Source organism: Emys orbicularis, chromosome 12 (assembly GCF_028017835.1).
Source record: "Emys orbicularis isolate rEmyOrb1 chromosome 12, rEmyOrb1.hap1, whole genome shotgun sequence".
In the NCBI taxonomy this organism is placed as follows: Eukaryota; Metazoa; Chordata; order Testudines; family Emydidae; genus Emys; species Emys orbicularis.
Window position 1 is genome coordinate 43,050,948 of NC_088694.1, and position 8,328 is coordinate 43,059,275.

The 8,328-nt window shown below is 43.4% G+C and overlaps 1 pseudogene; it reads left to right on the forward strand.

The window, feature by feature from the left end:
• The first annotated feature begins 1,594 nt into the window (after positions 1–1,594).
• On the forward strand, positions 1,595–2,225 carry LOC135886239 (olfactory receptor 5P64-like; annotated as a pseudogene).
• The last annotated feature ends 6,103 nt before the right edge of the window (positions 2,226–8,328 follow it).

Consider the following 8,328-nt stretch of genomic DNA (forward strand, 5'->3'; position numbering starts at 1 on the left):
CTGCCACAGCAGCGGCCAGTGCGTCTGGTCATAGGGCTGCCCGAGCTGCTCAGGTGGCCCCCAGACCAGCCTCACTGGCCACTGCAGAAGTCACAGAGGTCCCGGAAAGTCATGGAATCCATGAGTTCTGTGACCTCTGTGACTGACTCGCAGCCTTACTTGTAATGACTTAAAATCTATCTTGCTGTAGTTAATACATTTGTTTTATTCTTTTATCTAAACCAATGTATTTGGATTGAAGTATTTGGCATTTCCATTTTAGATAATGGGATTTGAGTGTATCACTTTCATAGAATCATAGAAGATTAGGGTTGGAAGCACCTCAGGAGGTCATCTAGTCCAACCCCCTGCTCAAAGCAGGACCAACCCCAACCAAATCATCCCAGCCAGGGCTTTGTCAAGCCGGGCTTTAAAAACCTCTAAGGATGGAGATTCCACCACCTTCACCTTTCTATTGATGAAGTGACAGACTTTATATGAGCTTGTCTAGAAGGAGAGAGCTGGGCTGTACAAGACGCACATTTCTGGGGGGAAGTCAGGGACTGGGAGTTTGCTGGTGTTCTGAAGTGTAATTCAAGAGTGGCTGTTTATAGCAGTCGTACAATATAGCTGGGAGTGATTTACACGCTGGAGATTGTGTGTGGTGGCTAGGTGTGGTGGCTTTCACAGTGAAGCAGTGTAAAAGGCACCCCAGATTGGAGAATGGAGGGGACACAGCTGTTCAACAGTCCAGATTGTACCCTGGGGAATGTCACGTAAGGAAAAATGTATATTGAATTTAGAGTTTTTGATTGTAAAAATTGTCTAAGGCAGTTGAGTGTTCATATTCCACTGTGAGGAGATAGGACACCAAAGAAGATGAAAGAGTTTGTATGGCACCAGCCAGGTGTGTGGATAAACAGGGCATCTGCTTGAACTCTTATAAGAGGAGATGAGTTACCAGAAGTAAAATGAATTTGTATAGTGGGAATATCAGACATTCAAACTGCTGGGAGCCAAATACATGGTTGGTTAAAATGTCAAGATACAGGAAAGTTCACCTTTCTGATCTGGGGTCTTGACCCACCTATTGGGAAAGTAAATAGCCCAATACTTGGGTAAAGAACCCAGATCCCAGAAGAGAGGTGAGGATTTTGGTATTCCTGGGATTAAATAAAAGATGCTTGGCTAAAATTTAAAAGTATCTCCTTAAATTTAAATGGCTGAGATTATTTTCTTTCCCCTAGATGCAATCAGCGGCAAACACCGAGTGCGGAAATCAATCGATAATCACAGAATTCATTTTCCTGGGATTTGAGAATATTCAGGAACTGCAGGTTCTTCTCTTCCTGGTATTTCTAGTGATCTACATTGTGACCGTGACCATGAACATGCTCATCATCGCTCTAGTTATGGCTGGTCAGCACCTTCAAACCCCATGTACTTCTTCCTGGGGAACTTGGCCTGCTTGGAGACCTGCTACACCTCCATCATCCTGCCCAGGCTGCTGGCCAATCTCCTGACTGGGGACAGAACCATCTCTGACATGGGCTGTATTACACAACTGTATTTTTTTGGTTCTTTGGCAGCTGCAGAATGTTACCTCCTCGCAGCAATGTCTTATGATCGGTATCTGGCAATATGTAAACCACTGCATTATGCAATCTGTATGACAGGCAGGTTCTGCCTTCAGCTCACAGCTGGGTCTTGGATAAGTGCATTTCTGGCTATTAGCATAATAGTGTCGTTCATGTCACATTTAACTTTCTGTGGCCCCAATGAAATTGACCATTTCTTTTGTGAACTCAACCTGGTGGTAAAACTCCTGCAGTGACACCAACGTGGTGGAATTTGTAGCATTCCTATTTGCCTCCATTTTCACTCTGCCCCCATTTCTATTAACCATTATCTCCTACGTTCTTATTATAGCCACCATCCTAAGAATCTCATCCGTCACTGGAAAGCAAAAGGCATTTTCCACCTGCTCCTCTCACCTCATAGTTGTTACAATTTTCTACGGGACACTAATAATTGTCTATGTGTTACCGAAAAACAACACACTCAGAGATTTAAACAAATTGTTTTCTGTCTTCTATACTGTCTTAACTCCTATGGTCAATCCCCTTATATATAGCCTGAGAAACAAAGTTATAAAGCAGGCTCTGAAAAAATATTCCAGTATGTTTTTGGCTTTCCCAAGAATTCAGACAATCAGAGCTAATCCATTCAGGATAACATCAACTTGAAAGAACAAAAAAATGACAATTTTTCAGAAACCAAATTGTTCAGAAAAAGTTTGGTTCGTTTGTTTTTGAAATTTTCTTCTTCTTTTTTTCCATTGGAACTTGCCATGAAAATTTGTTGTTTGTTTGTTTGTTTGTTTTTCTTTATTTTTCACTTTTTCACTTCTTGGTTTTTTCCTTTCTTCCCCCTTTTTTCCCTAAATCCCCCTTTTCGTTGGCAAAACAGGGAAAACAAAAACATGGGGAAGGGGAATTAAGGGGAAAGGAAAGGGGAAGGGAAAAAATCTAGCGACATTGTGGAAAAAGCAAGAAACAAACATCAAACCACATAATAAATGATTTCTTCAACTCCATATTTCAATAATAAATTTCATGACAATTTCTGATCAGTTAAAATGTAGTCGTTTTCAAAATATGCTGAAAGAAAATGATCATTAAGAGCTTGGGTTTTCATGAGAAATCTTTACCATTTTTCAAACAGCTCTTTGTGTTAGATAAAACTTTGTGCAGGGTATGTAAAATTGGATAGTGCGGCTAGGAGTTTTCAAAGTATCCAATGTGGTCATTCCTAAAGAAGGAAAAGATCTTACCAACTGTGCATCAAACAGACCTATTTCTTTAACTAACGTGGATTTTAAAACAATCAAAAGCCTATAGGCTTGTCTGTCTAACCTAGAGCTTACCATCACTGGAAAAGCTTAGGATGGACCAGTTGTTTTAGCCCCATCTGGAAGGGCCTGTCTATGGACTTGTCTACACTAAAGCTGTAAGTTGACCAAAGTTACGCTACTTCAGTCATGTAAATTATGTAACTTAAGTCCACGTAACTTAGGTCGACTGACAGCGATGTCTACACCACGCTGTGTTGACAGGAGACACTCTCCTGCCGACTTACGTTCCACCTCTCAGGGAGGTGGAGTAAAGAGATCCACGGGAGACCATTCTGTCATCGACTTAGCTTGTCTTCATCAAACCCGCTAAATCGACACCACTGCGTCGATCGCAGCAGTGCCGATTTATCCGTAAGTATAGACAAGCCCTATGTGTCAGTCTGTTTCCCTCCAAAGACTCCCTGACAACTCTCTCTCTCTCTCTCTCTCTCTCTCTCTCTCTCTCTCTCTCTCTCTCTCTCTCTCTCTCTTTAAAACAGTTTCTGTCCTTTTGATCTGTCTTTTCCCAGCCTGGGCCAAAGAACCATATAACTGAGCAGGATCCCCTGTAAATAACATATTCACAGCTCAGTTTTAATTAGAAACCTAGACTGATACAAAATTAACATGGCACACATTAAATGGATTAAAAACTGATTAACTGACAAGTCTCAAAATGTAATTGTAAATGTGAAATCATCACCTAGTGGGTGTGTTTCTAGTGGTGCCCTGCAAGCCTTAAGCCGTTTAACCTTTTTTTGAAAACCCCATACAATCTTCACTGGTAAAGTTTTCAGATGACTCAAAGATTCGGTGAGTGGGTAAATAATGAAAAGGACAGATCACCTATGCAGAGAAATCAGTATCTCTTGGCAAACTAGGCACAATCAATAAAAATACATTCAAATACGGTCAAATGTAAAGTGGTACATCTAGGAGCAAAAACATAGGCCATACTTACAGCATGAGGGACTTCATCCTGGGAAGCAGTGACTTGGAAAAAGACTTGGAGGATTAGCTAAACATGAGCTCCCAGTGCAGTGCTGGGACCAAGAGGATAATATGATACTTGGCTGTATAAACAGGGGAAATCTCGAGTAAGAGTAAGTAGGATATACTGCCTTTGTATTTGTCACTGGCATAACCACCACTGGAATAACTTGTCTCGTTCTGCTGGGCACAATTCAAGAAGGATGTTAACAAATTGGAGAGGGTTCAGAGAAGCGTCACAAGAATGTTTAAGGAATTGGAAAACCTGCCTTACAGTGACAGACTAAAGGAACACATTTTTATCAGAGAAGGTAATCAACCATTGGAACAATTTATCAAGGGTTGTGGTGGATTCTCCATCACTGGAGATTTTTTAAAACAAGATTGGACATCTGTCTTAAAAATATGCTCTGTTTTACAGGCATGAACTCAGGGAAGCCCTGTGGAATGTGTGACACAGGAGGTCAGACTAGAGATGATGGCAGTGGTTCCTTCTAGCCTTTTCATAGATTCATGCAAAAGTTGGGCAGGAAGAGGCCTCAAGAGATCAAGTCCAGCCCCCTGTGCTTAGGCAGGACCAATTAAAACTAGATTCATAGATTCAAAGATTCCAAGACCAGAAGGGACCATTGTGATCATCTAGTCCAGGAGTGGGCAAACTTTTTTGCCTGAGGGCCACATTGGGGTTGCAAAACTGTATGGGCCTCCCCAAACAGCCCCATCCCACTTCCCCACCCCCTGACTGCCCTCCTCAGAACCTCCAACCCATCCAACCCCCCCTTCTCCTTGTCCCATAACTGCCCCCTCTCGGGACCCCTGCCCCTAACCACCCCCCGGGACCCCACCCGCTATCTAACCCCTGCTCCCAGTCACCCAACCCCTATCCACACCCCTACCCCCTGACAGGCCCCCGGAGATTCCATGCCTATCCAACCCCCCCGTTCCCCATCCCCTGACCGTCCCCACCCCAGAACCTCCACCCCAACCAACCGACTCCTGCTCCCTGTCCCCTGACTGCCCCCCGGAATCTCCCTCCCCTTGTCCAACCCCTCTGGCCCTGGTCCCGGCCCCCTTACTATGCCGCTCAGAACAGCATGTCTGGCAGACACACCGCCAGGCCGGAGCAAGACACTCTGCCACTGTGCTCGGCAGGAGCTCACAGCCGGCCACCTAGAGCACTGTCTGCGCAGTGGCCGGGGAGGGGCTGGGGGCTAGCCTCCCCAGCCGGGAGCTCAAGGGCTGGGAAGGATGGTCCCGTGGGCCGGATGTGGCCTGCGGCCCGTAGTTTTCCCACCTCTGATCTAGTCTGACCTCCTGTAGAGCACAAGCCATGGGACTTCCCCAAAATAATTCCTAGAGCATATTTTTTAGAAAAAAAACATCCAATCTTGATTTTAAAAGTGCCAGTGATGGAAATCCACCATGACCATTGGTAAATTGGTCCATTGGTTAATTACTTCATCATTAGAGAATTACACCTTATTTCCAGAATGAATTTGTCTAACTTCAACTGCCTGCCATTGGATCATGTTAGACCCTTGTCTCCTAGATAGAAGAACTCATTATTAAATATCAGAGGGGTAGCCGTGTTAGTCTGAATCTGTAAAAAGCAACAGAGGGTCCTGTGGCACCTTTAAGACTAACAGAAGTATTGGGAGCATAAGCTTTCGTGGGTAAGAACCTCACTTCTTCAGATGCAAGTAATGGAAATCTCCAGAGGCAGGTATAAATCAGTGTGGAGATAACGAGGTTAGTTCAATCAGGGAGGGTGAGGTGCTCTGCTAGCAGTAGAGGTGTGAACACCAAGGGAGGAGAAACTGCTTCTGTAGTTGGATAGCCATTCACAGTCTTTGTTTAATCCTGATCTGATGGTGTCAAATTTGCAAATGAACTGGAGCTCAGCAGTTTCTCTTTGGAGTCTGGTCCTGAAGTTTTTTTGCTGTAAGATGGCTACCTTAACATCTGCTATTGTGTGGCCAGGGAGGTTAAAGTGTTCTCCTACAGGTTAGGAGAACACTTATTTGTACCACAGTACAAATAAGCAATGGCCACGTTAACACCACCCTATACCGAAAACCCACCGACCGCTATGCCTACCTTCATGCCTCCAGCTTCCACCCCGGACACACCACACGATCCATCGTTTACAGCCAAGCACTGAGGTACAACCGCATCTGCTCCAACCCCTCAGACAGAGACCAACACCTACAAGATCTTCACCAAGCATTCTCAAAACTATGATACCCACACAAGGAAATAAAGGAACAAATCAACAGAGCCAGACGTGTACCCAGAAGCCTCCTGCTACAAGACAGGCCCAAAAAAGAAACCAACAGAACTCCACTGGCCATCACCTACAGCCCTCAGCTTAAACCTCTCCAACGCATCATCAGTGATCTACAACCCATCCTGGACAATGACCCCTCACTTTCACAGACCTTGGGAGGCAGGCCTGTCCTCGCCCACAGACAACCTGCCAACCTTAAGCATATTCTCACCAGCAACCACGCACCGCACCATAACAACTCTAACTCAGGAACCAACCCATGCAACAAACCTCGATGCCAACTCTGCCCACATATCTACACCAGCAGCACTATCACAGGACCTAACCAGATCAGCTACAACATCACCGGCTCATTCACCTGCACGTCCACCAATGTTATATATGCCATCATGTGCCAGCAATGCCCCTCTGCTATGTACATTGGCCAAACTGGACAGTCACTACGCAAGAGGATAAATGGACACAAGTCAGATATCAGGAATGGCAATATACAAAAACCTGTAGGAGAACACTTTAACCTCCCTGGCCACACAATAGCAGATGTTAAGGTAGCCATCTTACAGCAAAAAAACTTCAGGACCAGACTCCAAAGAGAAACTGCTGAGCTCCAGTTCATTTGCAAATTTGACACCATCAGATCAGGATTAAACAAAGACTGTGAATGGCTATCCAACTACAGAAGCAGTTTCTCCTCCCTTGGTGTTCACACCTCTACTGCTAGCAGAGCACCTCACCCTCCCTGATTGAACTAACCTCGTTATCTCCACACTGATTTATACCTGCCTCTGGAGATTTCCATTACTTGCATCTGAAGAAGTGAGGTTCTTACCCACGAAAGCTTATGCTCCCAATACTTCTGTTAGTCTTAAAGGTGCCACAGGACCCTCATTATTAAATATTTGTTCCCCATGTAGATACGTATAGACTTCAATTAAGTCACCCCTTAACCTTCTCTTTGTTAAGCAAAATAGATTGAGCTCCTTGAGTCAAACACTATTAGGCAAGTTTTCTACTCCTTTAATCATTCTTGTCGCTCTTCTATGAAGCCTCTCCAATTACCAACATCCTTCTTGTACTATGGGCACCACAACTGAAGATGGTTTTCCAGCAGCAGTCACACCAGTGCCAAACACAGAAGAAAAATGACCTCGCTACTCCTTTTTGAGATTGCCATGTTTATGCACCAAAGATTGTATTAACTCTTTTGGCCACAGCACTGCACTGGGAGATCACGTGGAGGTGATTATCCACCACGACTCTGCAAATCTTTTTCAGTCACTGCTTCCCAGGATAGAGCCTTTTTCTTGTAAGTTTGGCCTACATTCTTCATTCCTAGATGTACACATATCCATGTAGCCACATTACAACTCAAATTGTTTGGTTTTGCCCAGTTTACCAAGCAATCCAGATGGCTCTGTATCAGTGACTTGTCCACTTCATTATCTACCATTCCCCCAATTTTTGTGTCCTCTTCATACTTTATCAATTATGATTTTGTTTTCTTTCAGGTCATGGATAAAAATGTTAAATAGTGTAAGGTCAAGAACCGATCCCTGTGGGACCCAACTAAAACACACCCACTTGATGATGATTCCATGTTTACAGTTACAGTTTGAGACCTATCAGTTAGCCAGTTTTTAATTCATTTAATGTGTGCTATATTAATTTTACAATATTCTATTTTTTTTAAAATGCCATGTGATACCAAGTCAAATGCATTAGATAAGTCTCAGTATATTGAGTAAACACTATCACCTTTATCAACCAAACTTGTAATCTCATCAATATAAGGTACAAAGTTATTTTAACAGGATCTATTTTATTTTATAAATTTATGTTGATTGGCATTCATTACATTACTATCTTTAACTCTTCATTAACTGAGTCACATATCAGCCACTGCATTATCTTGCCTGCGATCAAGGTCATTCTGACAGGCTTATAATTAACTGGGCCATCCCGTTTATGCTTTTTAAATACTGGCATAACATTAGCTTTCTTTCAGTCTTCTGGAACTTCCCTAGTGCTCCAAGACATTGAAAATTAACATTACTGATCCATCAAGCTTCTCAGCCAGCTCTTTTAAAACTCTTGGTGGCAAGTTATCTGGACCTGCTAATTTTAAAATGTCTGACTTTGGTATCTGTTGTTTAACGTTCACTGGAGATATTAGTGGAAT